Source organism: Macaca thibetana, chromosome 1 (assembly GCF_024542745.1).
Source record: "Macaca thibetana thibetana isolate TM-01 chromosome 1, ASM2454274v1, whole genome shotgun sequence".
Lineage (NCBI taxonomy): Eukaryota > Metazoa > Chordata > Mammalia > Primates > Cercopithecidae > Macaca > Macaca thibetana.
The window spans coordinates 204,179,640-204,196,735 of record NC_065578.1 but is presented as its reverse complement, the minus strand read 5'-3'; the positions used below and the strand labels follow the sequence as shown (position 1 = coordinate 204,196,735).

Below are 17,096 nucleotides of genomic sequence, written 5' to 3'. Positions count from 1 at the left end.
ACTGAGAATCAGAATGGCCTGGGCTTCTCAAAAAGAACACAGGGAATTTGAAGATAATTGAGTAATGTCGTTCAAAATTCTAATAGAAATACTTTCTAACTTACAATTCTATATTCAGCCAAACAATCAAGCAAGTGTTGGGATAGAGTAAAGATATTTTCTGACATTCAGACCTTCAAAAAGTTATCTCTATTTGTTCCTGTTATAGCTTTGGAAATTAAAAATTAGTTCCACCAAAACGAGAGAGTAAACTAAAAAAGGAGATTTGTTGTTTAGGAATCAGGGATGTAACACAGGAGAGGGGCAAAGGGAATTCACAGGATGATGGATAAGGAGAGTCCCTGGATGTCATCTGAGTATCTGGCCAAGAGAATGACCAGGGCAGACTGAAGCTGAAAGACAGCTCCAGGAGAGAGATGTTGAATAATAATAATAATAATAATAATAATAATAAACTAATACATAGAAAGGAAAATGGAAAAAAAAATCATTTGATAGCTTTAATACCTTGAGAGAAAATGTAGATTTCTGTGGGAAATTTTAAGGATGATTTAGCATAATACAGAAAAATAAGCAAAAAAAGACAAGAATTAATTTCACTAATTACAAGAAAGGAAGTGTAACAATATTGCTTTACATGATTCAACTGTAAATAATAATTATGCAATCAAGGTAATATAAACTCTCACAACTGATTTTAACAAAGTAACAACATAATTGGGTTCAGGGACAGTGGGGGTGTGGGAGTGTGTATATGTGTTTTGGGGGCATGGGGAAGAGCCAAATTCCATCTTTTATGATAGAAAGTTAAAAGCCAATGTCTAAATTTGAAATATGAAAAACTATTTTTTAAAAAATCTGTTATGTCTTGAATACTTATGTCTCCCACAGAATTCCTATGTTGAAATCCTAACCACCAAGGTGATTAGGAGAGGGAATCATCGGGATGTGGTTGGGTAATGAGGGTGAGGCCTTCATGAATGGAATTAGTGCCCTTATAAAGGAGGCCTTAGAGAGCCAGCTAGCTACTTCAGCCATGTGAGTCTGGAATAAGATGACAGCTGTCTGAGGAAGCCTTGATCTTGGACTTTCAGCTCCAGAACAGTGGACAACAAATTTATGTTGTTTATAACTCATCCAGTCTATGGTATTTTGTTAGAGCATTCGGAACAAAGACAAGATGCTATCTTGAAATAACAAGGTATAAATCACAAGACATAGCTGAGAGAGTGAAAAGTGATGCCATTTGAGGTGTGGGAATTGGGAAATAGAAAAGTGTGGTGAGGGAACTGCTCTTTTATTATAAGTCTATAATAAAACAGTGTTTTTGTTCAACAGTTTCTGTGTTACTTTGGGAAAAAATTAAAATCACAATTAGATGAAATTGTGAGATGGATGGTAATGAATCCAGATCATGAACCTAAGGATCTATCCAAAATGATTCCAAGTTCTAGGAAGAAGCAAAAGCAGGTTTTGGCAGGGAAGTTATAATGGCATATCCTGGGAGAGCTCTGAAGCCGGTTCTCTAGAGAGTAGCTGGGAAATGCTGCAGCGTCTCACACCCACACAGCCTGCTAACCCGTTCCTACCTAGATCATGTTTTCCAGTGAAATATTGGCAGGGGAAACATTGATTTATCACTATTTTATACGGAGAGAATTTGGCAAGGACTGTGGATTAAAGCATACACAGAATATAGGTCTTGAAACTGGAAAATGTCCACCTGGATTTGAAGAGAATTGACACTAAGTGGGATAGCTCTTCCTTCAATAAAGACATACTGAGCATCTAAGTGTAAAACATTGTGTTAGACTTTGGGTGGGAGGTGCTTATAAAGATTAATAGGCTGCAGGCTCGAGAAAGTTACAATCTACTGGGGAAGATATGAGCACATGGAAATTAAATAATAAGACGTCACAGTCAGTATATCAAGTCATTTAAGCAAGTTGTTGTGAGCAGTTCAGCTTGCCCTCATATTCTCAGACATTTTGAATGAGGGGAGGTACACAGTGATGCATTTTTAGAATCCTAATTATGTATGTCCTAAGAGAAAGAAAAATGGGAAATAATGACAATGTATTCTGTGAAACTAAGCTGATCTTTTCCAAAACTGTTTGCATTGAAGGAAAAAGAAAGCCAAAGCCTGAAAAACAGAACAGGAAGAGAGAAAGAGACAGGAGAAAAAGAGAGAGAGAACATTAAATTAGGAACACTGTAATAAGGGACGTAATATAACTAAATCAATGGTTACAACCCCCAGAACCAGTTTTAAGAAATAAGCGAATGGAGGGGATCATGCCTTGTGTGTGTTAACATTTATTTCCACAAAGAATTAGAATTAATGTGATATGAATCAAGTCTCACCACAATGGATTGCCACATGGGGTTCTGGCCCATATCTTACAATTTTCACGTACTAACTTTTTGCTTAAAATAAATAGGGTGTAAGGTGGTGGTTGCCATTTTGATGTAACTTCTACATTTTTGTGGCAATAGATATTTTTACCTGAATTTTAATTAATACTTGAATTATATTTGACAAACGATCCTTTCACTGCCTTTTACTTAAGTAAAAATACCTGTGAAATGTGGCTTTCAGCAAAGCTGAGAAGACCATTAAAAGGGTAAATTCTGGGCTGGGCGCAGTGGCTCACACCTGTAATCCCAGCACTTTGTGAGGCCAAGGCAGGGCAAATCACAAGATCAGGAGATCAAGACCATCCTGGCTAACACGGTGAAACCCCGTCTGTACTAAAAATACAACAAAATTAGCTGGGCATGGTGGTGGGCACCTGTAGTCCCAGCTACTCAGAAGGCTGAGGCAGGAGAACGGTGTGAACCCACGAGGTGGAGGTTGCAGTGAGCCAAGATTGTGCAGAGTGAGACTCTGTCTCAAAAAAAAAAAGGTAAATTCTGAAGATAAAAAAAGTTTAATAACTAGTAAATCAAGATGACTAGTTTACAAAAAGAATAAAATAAACACATGTCACAGAATGGGAGGAAGTAGTTTGGGAACACCATGAGAACTTGGGAAAACATTTGTTTGCCAAAGAGGTGCTCTGGTTTTGGGATGGGAGAGATTGCAACACTCACTGATGGCTCAAAGAAGGGTAACAGAATGCGGCTCCAGGAATGTGAGATATAATGAAAATACCAGGACATTTCAAACATAGATGCATGATTAGAGAAAGAAATCTGACAATAATTCCTTAGCTAAGAAATGTATCAAGCAGTAATAAATAATAAAAGCACAATATATGGAATCTTCAAAAACAGAAATTTAGATAACTTAAAAATATCTATGTATCATCACACCCATATCTCTTAAGAATAACCAAAATTATTGAGCTGTTGAAAGGCAAGGCCATGATTGCCGTCGATTTAGCCAAAGAAGACAATTCTGAAGTGAAATAAGAAAAACAATGAGCATTTCAATGAGGACAAATAATACAGCAGTGGTAGAAGTAAGAAAAATATTTCGAAAGTGCTTCATGTTATTTGTCTGCTTGCATTGTTTGTTGTTTTGTTTTACTGTTGCCCTTTGACTTTTCTCTGGGATATATAAAAATTTAGGAACAGAAATAAGTGGTCACTTGAGTCAATGAAAAATTCTATATTGTAGGCCACGCACAGTGGCTCATGCCTGTAATCCCAGCATTTTGGGAGGCTGAGGCAGGCAGATCACCAGAGGTCAGGAGTTCGAGACCAGCCTGGCCAAAATGGTGAAACCCCATCTCTACTAAAAATACAAAAATTAGCTGGGCATGGTGGAGGGTGCTGTAATCCCAGCTAATCGGGAGGCTAAGGCAGGAGAATCACTTGATCCTGGGAGGCGGAAGTTGCAGTGAGCCAAGATCGTACCACTACACTCTAATCTGGGTGACAGCAGCCAAATTCCATCTCAAAAAAAAAAAAAAAAAAAAAAAACACAAAAAACAAAAAAACCAAAACTCATATTGTACTAACAGATACAGAATGTGAAGCATCATGTAGGGTTGCTATTCATTTGGTCTGAACCGCCATTTTATGACTATATTTATGGCCCTGATAGGTTAATGAGCATCTGTCCAGTCCCATGGGCTCCTCTGTTTAAGCATCTGAGTGAGGAGAGGATGGACAGTAGGCTGGACCAGCAGGTTCCATGTCAGCTCAGAGCCCCAAACATCAGATACACGGTTAAACTGAGGGTGCAGACAGCTCCGTGAAGAGCCTAAAGTAGCCATCTCTGATGAGCTGAGAATGGGGAATTCGTTTCCTAGTTTCCCAACATCCTTGTTAAACTTCCAGGGAGGGCCACCACCTTCTGTCACCCACCCAGATGCCTGTCTGGGAGCCCCTGATCCTCATCAAGTAACACCACACTAATGCAGGACCTAGCCGTTCCACCCAGGGCAGCCGTCACCGTGGGACGCACCTGGTCATAGTTACTCAATAGTCTTCTTGGAAGAGGTCCCTGATGTTTCTTCCACTCCCCCAACTGTAAACTTTGCCAGGAAGCAAGGCAATGCCCTGTGGAACATTTCTAACTGAACAGTCAGCAAAAGACAATCACACAGGTCAGGTGATGATTCATGCTTTGCAGCTCATTTCTTCCCTTTGGGAAAATCCATGCTGTTTCCCTGAATCCCCTGAAATAAATTGCAAAGGTTTAGAAAGCCTAAAAATAAGTGCTTCTCCAGTCCAGAGCTGTCACTAGAAGCTAACTCCCACATTGGTTTTAATTTCCTGTCCTGTAATGTTTTCTAAATACATGCTACCATTTGCCACCTCTTCGGAAACTGCCATTAAACCATGATTTGTGTCTAGTCAAGAAACTGAGGCACAAAATGGTCAAGTAACATTTCCAGAATCACACATATAGTCAGGATGGGATTGGAATCCTAGCACAGGCAGGTCTGCCTCTGCCACTATTTCTTCATGCCACCTTCTTAATAACTTTTAGACCTTGCACGGTGGCTCATACCTGTAATCCCAGCACTTTGGGAGGCCGAGGCAGGCGGATCACCTGAGGTCGAGTGTTTGAGACCAGCCTGACCAACATGGAAAAAGGCCGTCTCTATTAAAAATATGGAATTAGCCAGGTGTGTGGCGCATGCCTGTAATCCTAGCTACTCGGGAGACTGAGGCAGGAGAATCGCTTGAACCCGGGAGGCGGAGGTTGCCGTGAGTCTAGATTGCACCATTGTACTCCAGCCTGGGCAACAAGAACGAAACTCCGTCTCAAAATTAATTAAATAAATAAATAAATAAAATAACTTTTAACGGTCTCATCCCCTAGTTCTCTAAATTCCTAGAGCATGCCCCTCACTGATGGCCCATGCCACTCAATTCAGCTTCTAATACTCTACTGATCTCGATTCACATAAATTCCAATAATACTCTAATTTCAAAAAAGAACTTTATTGACTATTTCAAAAATTGTTATTTTATTTCCCAATGAGCTTGTGGGCTTTTTGAAGAGCTGTATTTTAGAATGATCGCTGTGGTCCTGTGGGTAGCGTTAGGGCCCACTTCTTCATGGACAGACAAGACTTGAGCATCGTGGCAGAGTTTGAAGCTGGTCGGGAGTACTGGGTGCATGATTACCCTGCTACACAGCTGGTTCCCAGGGTACAGGGAGTTAAAGAGCTTCCCAAGGGAGCTTGGTCTGCCTGTAGACATGGTTAGTAGATATATTTCTTCATCCAATAAGACTAGGGAGAGAATGCGCAAAGAAAGATAAAGGTTTTCCATCAAACTATGAAAACCTTTGCCCCCAATATTGGCAGTAATGTTTTCTTTTAGATACCAAAGGAAACATCCCTTTCATGGTACTGCCAACAATTTTCTCAACAAAACATCACGTTGATGGATTATGGATGCAGCTTACATTCTCTACGTCACTTTCCTTTTTGTTTCTTTTTATTTTCTTTATTTTTATTTCTATTTTTTTTGGGATAGAGTCTTGCTGCATCACCTATGCTGGAATGCAGTGGCATGATCTTGGCTCACTACAACCTTCTCCCAGGTTCAAGTGATTCTCCTGCCTCAGCCTCCTGAGTAGCTGGGATTACAGGTGTGTGCCACCAAACCTGGCTAATTTTTATATTTTTAGTAGAGACAGGATTTCGCCGTGTTGGCCAAGCTGGTCTTGAACTCCTGACCTGAAGTGATCCGCCTGCCTCGGCCTCCCAAAGTGCTGGGGTTACAGGCATGAGCCACCACATCTGGCCTCTACTTCACTTTCATTCAGAGCAGATTGTGAGGAATTGCATATTTGGTAGTCTTTTCATTGCTTTTTTTTTCTTTTTTTAACCTTTTTTTGGTTAGCCTTTTCATTGCTTTTTTATATTCTAAAACTGAATATAAAATTGATTGAATGCAAACACCAATAATGACAATGAGTTACAAACTTGTGGTAATAAATGGCCTGAATTTATGATGGCCCTAAGCTGTAACTCTTCATAGAGTCCTCAGCCCCTCAGCCTCACTCTGGCATATCTCAGTTTCTCTGTTATTCTGCTCCACGAATGATCTCTATAGGGATCATTAGTTCTTACGTAGAGTACTTGATTTTGAAAAAATATGAGGTATCTGTCTTAGTTCCTCACCCAATAACTGATTATTTCCTCTCTCCCAGATCAATAATAACTGATTATTTCCTCTCTCCCTCTCCCTCTCTCCCCACTGTACAGGCTCAGTAATGTTCTCATTCTCCATATCTCTTAGTCTTTAATACAAATAGAAACTTTATACAAAGTTTATTCTTCCAGCAGGTAGGGCACAACATTTTCAATCAGGAAAAACTGGGTTTTAGTGGCAGCTTGCCAGATTAACCAACCAGTGAACTTGGCCAAGTTACTTTACATCTCTGAGTCTTAATTTTCTTATTTATAGAATAAAGATCAAAAATATATTCCTAAGAATGCTTAGCCCCAATGATGTAAAGATCTTTAAAATTATAAAGTGATATACAAATAGAATGGATCAATATTTTGATTTTGTGTTTCTTCCACAGATTCCCTAGAAGCAACAAAAAAGTAGTGAGTTCCGGGATTAGATGCTGCATAGGGCGCTAGGGATATGAAAACGTGTCTCCTTTTCTTGTCTTCTCTTTCACTTGAACTACCTTGACTGCTAATTTAATCTTCTCAGATTATATCATTTTTGTACGCTATCTCAAATCTTTGGTAGATCAGAATAATACATTATTTAATAAATTAATAATACAAGAAAATAAAATTAATTAATGGTACAAGGCACAATACCTGCTCAAAAGGAATGTATATCCTAACAAGAGGACATGACAATATTTTTAAAGACAATTTCACAACATCAGGGATATTCTGAAAGCCCTGAATGAGTGATGGAGATGGTACAACTTCAGGATAGATGGGAGAGATCGCCGGAAGACGCGAAGTGGGAAAAGGCTTCGGAGAGCAGGTAGTGTTCCCGTGAGGTCTTGAAACCAACGAAGATTGAAGAGAGCCTTTCACCCCAGATAAGGAGGTGAACAAAGATTCAAGCACAGAGACAGGTCAAGGGTGTTCAGGAGGAAGTAAGGCAGCCTGGAGTTGAGAGAAAGGACACTGAAGTACAAGACAGAAAAATGACTTTTCAGAGGCTGAAAATGTAACCAAATGTATAGGCTACTGGCTCTTGTCCACCACCACTTCCGCATTTGCACAATCTGAGAATCCTGTACAATCCATGAGGCTCAGGAACAAGCCACTTGGGTGGGAGTCAGCAGGCCTGGGTGTCCTTACCAGCTCTGCAAGTCACAAACATCTCTGAGCTTCATCGTGTTTTCCAGAAGAGCAGTTCTCCACATCCATATTGCAACACATTGGAATGTTTAACAAGTCGTTTGTTACTATTGTGAAATTGTTAAAGTAGGTGAATATTTTAATTAGAAATCACTTGTTTCAAAATTTCTTGAGAGGAATGAGAGGAATGGAAAAGGCAGTGTGTAAGTCCATAAGAGGGGGTGACCTATGTCACAGCACCAATAATGTTGTTCCAACATACAGGGAATGGGGAGAGACCAGTGTCCTAAAACCTAGAGGCGTGGTTCTATATTTCAAAGTGCCCCATAACAACGAAGTAATAACACGACTAGGTCTGGACGGTGCCTATGAAGGCAGAAAATCTGAAGATAGACTTGCCTCTGGAGAGTATGTAGCCATTACTCAGGCACTGGGTAGCTCCTCATGGAAGAAGGAAGGAGCAAGAGGCTGTCATTGGTTCAGAGCCAGCTTGTCTTGGGATCTCAGACGTGGAGGGCTGGTGCGGTTCTGATGCCCTCACAGCCAGGATCGACTGGGTTTGCAGCTTTCCATTCTCTTTTCTGTTCTAATTCTGGAGGTAGAACTTGATGCCTCCTTTGAGTCCTCTGCTCCTGGTTCCTCTGTTCCCATTTCCTATTCCCAATGGATCCTGGGAAACACATGAATCACACTTCAAATGATGTTTGACATTATTGCAAAGGGCCCTCTCTAGAGAATACTTTTTATTATGTGAAACATCTTATTTGTGATACACAGAGCACTTGTGTTTAAGCTGCTGCCTGTTTATATTTGTGTATGCAGTATTAGTTTTCTTTGAGAGGGGGCCACTTAGGACATTTATGTTGCTGAGTACCCATTACATTGCGAAAGATCCCCCTAAGACTAGCTGATTGTTCAGTTTTTCCTGATTTTCTGTCTTACTGCTAGTGCCAACTGCATCTGGGCATAAACCAGACCCTGGCTCACCAAAGACTGGCCATGGTCTCTTCCTCTTACCCATCTATTCTAACGTACCTTCAGTCACCCAGAGCCCATAGAATGCCATCAACAATAGTACACCTTACACAGGAAGAAAGATGAGACTTTCTAGTTGACTAGAAAGAATGCAAGTGTGAACATTCTACAGTGAGGAAAACAAAAACCAAAATAGAAAAACACCAAAAACTTGGAATATTCCTCTTGGTTTTCCTTGAGCTGATAGAGTGGGCTCTTTAAGGATGAGACTCTTTACACAATACATCAGGTCATGAGTTCTCAGCGGGGGCCAAAAGGGACACATTGACAAAGGAAGACATCATTTTCCTCCAGCAGATTCAGGGACGAAGGGATCTGTTCCGCTATTGATGCAGTGCTGAGTCACTTAGCAGCTGACTCATTAGCAGCCATTAGCCGGCCCACAGTCAACAGAAAATGAGCACAATTGTGCAATCTTTACAGAAGAGAATTTACAAATTAGGGTTGGCAACCGAACTGACAGATCTGGGACTGTTATCAAACAGAGGAGACTTTCTGCCTGCTGACTATTTTGGAGACTTGCACCCGGCAACATGAACACCCAGGAAGCCGTTGCACACTATAGACAGGTCAAACAAGACTCCTTTAAACTGATGTTTTTCTGTCTCTCTCTGTTCGCTCCTTGTATGAGATTATGCCATTACATTCATGCACTAAGCAGACAGATCATACTATTAGTTCTGATTTCACGTGGCTCCTTAAACACCATACAGTTTACTAACGGAGCTGTTTTAATAATATTGGCTCTTTGTGTCATGCCAAGACACAGGTGTCACTAGGGGACACAGGGCTGGAAACTTAGCTGAGCGTGAATAGCCCAGAAGGATAAGACTGGGATGTCTTCTAAATAGGAAGAGGAAAACGACTCCCGTGAAGCCAGACAAGGAAATAGGAAGTGTTAGCCAGGCTTTCAGCAGTGGGAAGTGCTACCCTGGAATCTTTCTCACTCTGGTGGCCAAATTTACTTGATTTCTACCTTTCATTCAACCTGGTGCCCCTGTGGTGGGCTTCACTATGATTTATTCAGTGAGACCTCTGGCCAGTCCTGCCTTTACCTTGGTACCCCACTCTCTCAAGGTCAGCTTTCCCTGACTGGTCACTAGCTCTCTGAAGCTCCAGCCTGGTAGGTGACTGGGCACCTGTCTGAACCTCAGGTCTCTTTTTTTTTTTTTTTTTTTTTGGTGAGACAGAGTTTTGCTCTTGTCGCCCAGGCTGGAGTGCAATGGCGTGATCTCGGCTCACTGCAACCTCTGCCTCCCGGGTTCAAGCAATTCTACTGCCTCAGCCTCCTGAGTAGCTGGGATTACAGGCATGCATCACCATGCTTGGCTAATTTTGTATTTTTAGTAGAGACAGGGTTTCTCCATGTTGGTCAGGCTGGTCTCGAACTCCTGACCTCAGGTGATCACCTGCCTCGGCCTCCCAAAGTGCTGAGATTACAGGCGTGAGCCACAACACCCAGCCAAAACCTCAGGTCTTTAAGGTCAGATGCTCCTGACAAGTTAGTCTTACCAAGAGAAGATGTTCTGCCAGGTAGCACTGGCTCCCGGTTATGAACACTAGTTTCTTCTGCCATTTACTGGCTGGCTGCACACCTTTGGGCAAATGACTTAAATCCCTAAGTGTCTAATCCTCCATCAGTTACATGGGAATACCACTGCAGTTCATTTAGCTCCACAAGAGTTCATTTACTCAGCAAATATTCGTTGATCACCTCTGACAAGCCTGACTCTGTGCTAGGCACTAGGGACACAGTGGCAAACTGTAAACTATGTAGATAAGGTTCTTTCTCACATGGAAGGAAATTTACATGTTACCTAGGGTAGGAATGGGCAGGAGGAGACAAAATAACAAAGCAAACAAATTTACCTAGTAATATTAGATAGTAACACATGCTAAAAATTAAGGAACAAAGATACAGAATACGATGATTTGATAAAGAGTGACCAGGGTGGAGGTGACGGGATTTAGACAGGGAGGTTGCATTTGATATGAAGCAATGCGAAGATGCATTGTGAAGATATGAAGCATGGACATGAAGACCGCTTTGTGAAGATATGGAAGTGCAGCAATCCAGGTAGCAGAAAGAGCAGGAGCCAAGGTCCTTAAGCAGGAATTAGCTTGAGTATTTCTGAGGACACGTACGGGGGTGTTGGACTCAGGAAGGTAGGTGATCCAGTGTGTGGTAGCAGATGAGCTTATCTGACAGGCAGAGCCAGCCGTGTGGGACATTGGAAACCACAGAAGGAGCCTAAATCTTAGTCTATATTCAGTGGTGACTCTGGGAGGAATTTTCCACAGGGAAGTGGCATCATCTGCCTTGCATTTTAAAAGATCATCCTGTCTGCTTTATAGGGTGGGGATTATAGGAAGAAGTGAGCGTAAAAAGAACAGTTAATAGAGTATGCATAGCCCAGGTAGGAAATTCTGGTGGCTTGGCTTGGACTAGAATAGTTTCGGAGACAAGGAGGAGTTGACCCAGCAGGGATTCTTCTTGGAGATAAAGCCAGCAGGCTTGCTGATGGATTGGATGTGAGTGGATGGGAAGGAAAGGAATTCAGGATGATGCCTAGATTTCTGGCGAGGTGTCTGGGTGGATGATGGTAACTTTAAGTGAGATGAGGGAGACCAAGTCAGGGCTATTAGGGGAGGAAGGTCAGTGGCAGTCAGACTTTCCCTGGGGCCAGGTTGCTTTGTCATTCTTCTTAGCCAAGTGAGGTTGTCAGATTGGCAGTTGAATCTACTCTACGTTTACAGCTCAGTGGAAAAATTAGAGATGGAATTTTTTTTTTTTTTTGAGACCCTCTTGTTGCCTAGGCAGGAGTGCAATGGCGCAATCTCAGCTCACTGCAACCTCCGCCTCCCAGGTTCAAGTGATTCTCCTACCTCAGCCTCCTGAGTAGCTGGGATTACAGGCATGCACCACCATGTCCGGCTAATTTTGTATTTTTAGTAGAGACAGGGTTTCTCTATGTTGGTCAGGCTGGTCTCGAACTCCCGACCTCAGATGATGCACCTGCCTCGGCCTCCCAAAGTGCTGGGTTTACAGGCGTGAGCCACAGCACCTGGCCGGATGGAAGTATTTAAGTACGTAGATTGTTTAGGGCTCAGCTCATTCATTCATTGAACAGGTCCTGTTCTAGGCACTGGGGTTATAGTAGTAAACATAACAGATGAAAAGCCCTGCCCTCATGGAGCTGACATTCTAGCAGGAGGAGAGGGGCAACAAACAAATATGTGAATGAAATGTATGTTAGGGAAAAAAAGAGCAGGAATTATGGAGACAGGGATGCAGGTTGAAGATAGAGGACCAGATTTAAATTCAGTGGTTAGGGAAGGCATGTTTGAAAAGCAAAAGACCTGAGTGAGGTGAGGGAGAGAGTATGTGGTTACCTGGGGAACTATGTTTCAGGAGGAGCGCAGGCAGGTGTGGAGAGGGAACAGGTGTGGGAGTGCAGGCAGGTGTGAGTTCTCTCAATCCCAGCCCTTCCCAGTTCTGTGTGGGTTGTCCATCAAAGCTATTATTGCTCTCACCACCTCTATCAGCCAGTGGTTGAAGGGGTAGTCTGTGAGTGTCACCAAGTCCACTGGTTCCTCTGCATTGAATGGACTCACTCGCTAACTGATGGTGGGCTGCACCACCCGGGACACTTGCCCTCAGCAGGCGGCTTCTCCACCAAGCCTGCAGGTGTGAAGAGGAAATCCCACAGCCCAGGGATGGGCACCACATGGAACTCACAGGAAAGGGCTCTGCATGTGCTCACGGATACCGCAGCCCCAGAGGGTAGGATTCCTCCAGAAAAGAAGTGATCAAACAAACAACATGTTCCCTAAATCTTTGGTTTGGGCTTAAGTTTCCCCTGCTCTTTCTATCTGTCCTCCATTCCTGACACTATAGCTGGGATGCCTGCCTTTGTAACCAAGCCTGGCTCGGGCAGAAGCACATCTTCTGAGCATCAAAAAAAAGATGCACATTTTTTTTTTTTTTTTTTTTTTTGAGACAGAGTTTCACTCTTGTTGCCCAGCCTGGAGTGCAATGGCGTGATCTCAGCTCACTGCGACCTCCGCCTCCCGGGTTCAAGCGATTCTCTTGCCTCAGCCTCCTGAGTAGCTGGGATTACAGGCATGCACCACCACGCCCGGTTAATTTCATATTTTTAGTAGAGACAGGGTTTCTCTATGTTGGTCAGGCTGGTCTCAAACTCCCGACCTCAGGTGATCCACCTGCTTCGGGATCACTTCTGGGACTTCAACTTTGTCATCTCCTGGCTGATCCAGCCACCATACTAGCCCCTGCCCAAGGCCCTGAGTTCATAGCTGCCATTTCTTCCTGTTTCTATGGGCAGCCTCGACTTACCAGCAGGTTTTGGAGCCAATTGGACTAGGTTTGTTTCCTGGCCCTTATCAGCCATGTGACCTTGAATCAGTCAATTCCTTTTTTTTTTTTTTTTTTTTTTTTTTTTTTGAGACAGAGTCTCACTCTGTCGCCCAGGCTGGAGTGCAGTGGTGTGATCTCTGCTCACCGCAACCTCCACCTCCTGGGCTCAAGCAATTCTCTTGCCTCAGCCTCCCGAGTAGCTGGGATTACAGATGCTCACCACCACACCCAGCTAATTTTTGTATTTTTACTAGAGATAAGAGTTTCACCATGTTGGCCAGGCTGGTTTCAAACTCCTAACCTCAAATGATCCACCCGCCTCGGACTCCCAAAGTGCTGGGATTACAGGCATGAGCCACAGCACCCAGCCAGTCAACTTCATGAGGGCTGTATTTCTTTATCTATAAAATGGAGATAATAGCCCCATCAATGTTTTTGTAAGACATAAATGTGTTACTACATCTGCAATTATTAGTCCTGTGCTCGCCATGCATTTGATGTTCCAAATAAAATGTATTATTATTGGCTAGTTATCATCTGCCTTTTAAATAGATATAAATAAATATTGTAAAGTACAGCCTGTGACAGCAACAGTAGACGTCTGCCCCGGTTGTGTTTAGGCAACGTGCTGGCTTCTAAAAATTGCTAATAATATATTTTATTTAATGAACATATCCCAAATATTTTCAATTCAATGTGAACAATATAAAAATGAATGAGATATTTAAAATTTTTTTATTATGGTAAAATACATACAACATAAAATGTACTATCTTAACCATTTTTATGTGTACAGTTAAGTGGGATTAAGTTGATTCACATTGATGTGCAACCATCACCACCACCCATCCACAGAACATTTTTCATCTTGCCCCAAAATATTAAACGCTTTGCCAGTTTGTGTGTTATCCTTGCACAGGGCCCATGTTAATTTCCTCTGTGTCATTCCAATTTTCAGTATCACTTCCAATATTACTTGTTACCCACACAAACACAGCACCCTGGCCTTTTAAAGAGGTTCACCGATGGTCTGAAAGTGATTGACAAGGGTTAAAGAACCTGTCTTATAGAGTAAGTTTCCTTTAAACCTCATGCAATTTTGCACGCTAAAAATGCCTCAGAAACTCTGACTGGGGGTTCTGTGGACACAAAACTTACTGTGACATCTATAGCTTGAACATTTTCATTTTTCACTCAACCAGAACTAACTTAAGGTGTGTCGTCACCAATGTGCTTTCTCAGAGGGTCTATTGCTGACTAATTGGAGGCATTGTGTTAGTAAATTCTTCTCAAACAAATATATTCTTTCCACAGATCTTACATCTGAGTCCTTTATGGAGGCAGTGTTAACTTTCTACTGTAAACATTTGTTATTCAACTCCAGATCAGATACAAAATGGGTATCGAGATGAAGTGCAGAAATACTTTTTTTTTTCTTTCTATTCCACATGACTTTTTAAGACTCGGCGCAGGATAGAAAAGAATGCCTGAGTCAGGATTCAGGAATTAACTATCACCCACAGGCTCACTTCTAGGTAGATGGAGAAGTGCATATCCCCACATCCCCCTGAGACTAGGTGTGGCCATGTGGCTTGCTTGCCCAGTGGAATACGGGCTGCAGTTACCTTGCCCCAGTCAACTCTGAAACTGTGTGTGATGCTAGTGGTGTCATAAAATGATGGATCCCCCATCAGCCTGGGACCCGTAACAATTACAAAGAGCAGAGCCCCCTCCTGCCCAGTGGGAAGCGTGTAATACAGCAGCAATAAAGTTTTGAGTCTTTAAACCCCTGAGATTTCGGGATTTTTCATTACAACAGCATAATCAACCTTATCCTGGCTAATACAGGAGCTAAGTAATAAATGCAAAAAAATCACTAAATCATGAAAGGCCTTCCTCTTTTTCCCTGCCCATCACCTGCCCACCAACACTCTTCTCTGACCACCACTATAAACAATAGAGCAAATTCTGAAAGAAAACTTCCCTTGGTCATAATTTTAACATGGCTAGGTTTTTTTTTTTTTAATTTTTAAAAATTTTTATTTTTGAGATGGAGCCTCACCCTATTGCCCAGGCTGGAGTACAATGGCATGATCTCAGCCCACCACAACCTCTGCCTCCCAGGTTCAAGCTATTCTCCTGCCTCAGCCTCCCAAGTAGCTGGGATTACAGGCACCGCCACCATGCCTGGCTAATTTTTAGTAGAGATAGGATTTCACTATGTTGGTCAGGCTGGTCTCGATCTCCTGATCTCATGATCCACTTGCCTCAGCCTCCCAAAGTGCTGGGATTACAGGCCTGAGCCACTGTGCTTGGCAGCTTAGCTCTTTTATGTTGTCGTTTTTCCAGCTCAGGTTTGGTGATGTAATGGAGCCTTAAAATCTGACCATTTTCAGGCCGGGCGCAGTGGCTCAAGCCTGTAATCCCAGCACTTTGGGAGGCCGAGGTGGGCGGATCATGAGGTCAGCAGATAGAGACCATCCTGGCTAACACAGTGAAACCCCATCTCTACTAAAAATACAAAAAATTAGCCGGGCAAGGTGACGGGCACCTGTAGTCCCAGCTACTCCGGAGGCTGAGGCAGGAGAATGGTGTGAACCCAGGAGGCGGAGCTTGCAGTGAGCCGAGATAGCGCCACTGCACTCCAGCCCCGAGACTCCGTCTCAAAAAAAAAAAAAAAAGTCTGACCATTTTGAAGTTTCAGTCCTCTAAGGTAACATGGTTATTAGTGGGTATTGGTGCTGGGCGTATCTGTCTTTCAATCATCTTCATGACATGTTCATCCATTTTCACTTGACAGACATATTGGGGCTGAAAGCGACGTTCTTTATTTTTTTCAAGTTAGAGAAAATATGCTCCCACGTGAGTGAATTCTCTTTCTAATCTGAAACTCCAAGCTAGACACCTTCCAAAGGTGAAACTGCGACAGAGCGTAATCACTGGGATTCCATTCATTTGCTGCTGCCTCACTTTCAGAAAAGTGAGAAGGAGGCTGATCCTAATTTGGTACCTACAGCACACAGGCACTATGCATGTTATTTAGAGTAGCTTTCAATGCAATCTCCTGAAAGATTGGTTCTTAACTTTTCGCAAACTTCTTTGAGAATGTGTTGAAAACCACTGAGCCTCTCTTCAGAAATTAACACACAAAAAGTTTGCATTCAACGTAAGGACGTTTGCAGGGGTCATGAACCCCAGCTGGGCTCCCTTCAGATGCATTTCTGCCTGCTCTAGAGAGATGTCATATGGCAGAGAAGCATAATGTAAGGAAATCACACAATTTAAAAACCTGAGTCCCACTTATCAGACACCTGCTAGCTGCAGAATCTGAGCAAGTCACCTGACATCTCTGAGCCCCATCTCCTTTTAATACGGAGTGATCTCTCCTGAGCCTGCTCTGTGCTGCATGGTGTGTTAGACGGGGGAATGGAGCTACAGTGATGCTTAAGACCCACTGCCTGCCCTGAGAAAGCTCACAGGCGAGTACTCTAAGGGAGACAGAATAATACACATCAATAGAGGAGAAGCAACCCCTGACCTCTCGCCTATACTAACCCCACCGAGAGCCAGCTTCCAGGACACAGACTGGGTCCCATCTGCCACGGGGTGGGGCTGCAGGTTTTATAAGGTTCCATTTGGGCATGCCTGTCTGATTCCTCCTGCTTCGGCACTTCAGCTGTGGACACACCCAATTCTGCTCTCTCCCTCCAGCTGGCTTGAGAGAAAGGCAGAGTCTGCCCCACTAGAATGGCGCCGCTGGCTCTCTTTTCTCTTTTTCACAAATGAACAGGCTTTTCATTTGGGGTTCAATACTACATTTACGTTTAGGGATCCACAGAGGCTCCATTTAGGCCCAGAGGCTCATCCCAGTGCTGCAGTCTGTAAGGAACTTGGCTGAATATAAAGTGAGCCTTTGGTTTCTCACCCATTATCACTCA

General features: G+C 42.8%; 1 protein-coding gene and 1 non-coding gene across 2 annotated transcripts in view; both read right to left on the bottom strand.

The window, feature by feature from the left end:
- Nucleotides 1-17,096, bottom strand: part of NTPCR (nucleoside-triphosphatase, cancer-related) — an 805,437-nt gene that overhangs the window by 268,886 nt on the left and 519,455 nt on the right. The gene's annotated exons all lie outside the window — the stretch shown is intronic.
- Nucleotides 14,033-14,137, bottom strand: LOC126944896 (U6 spliceosomal RNA). The gene has a single exon (XR_007722221.1). It is a non-coding gene; the product is annotated as a U6 spliceosomal RNA (small nuclear RNA).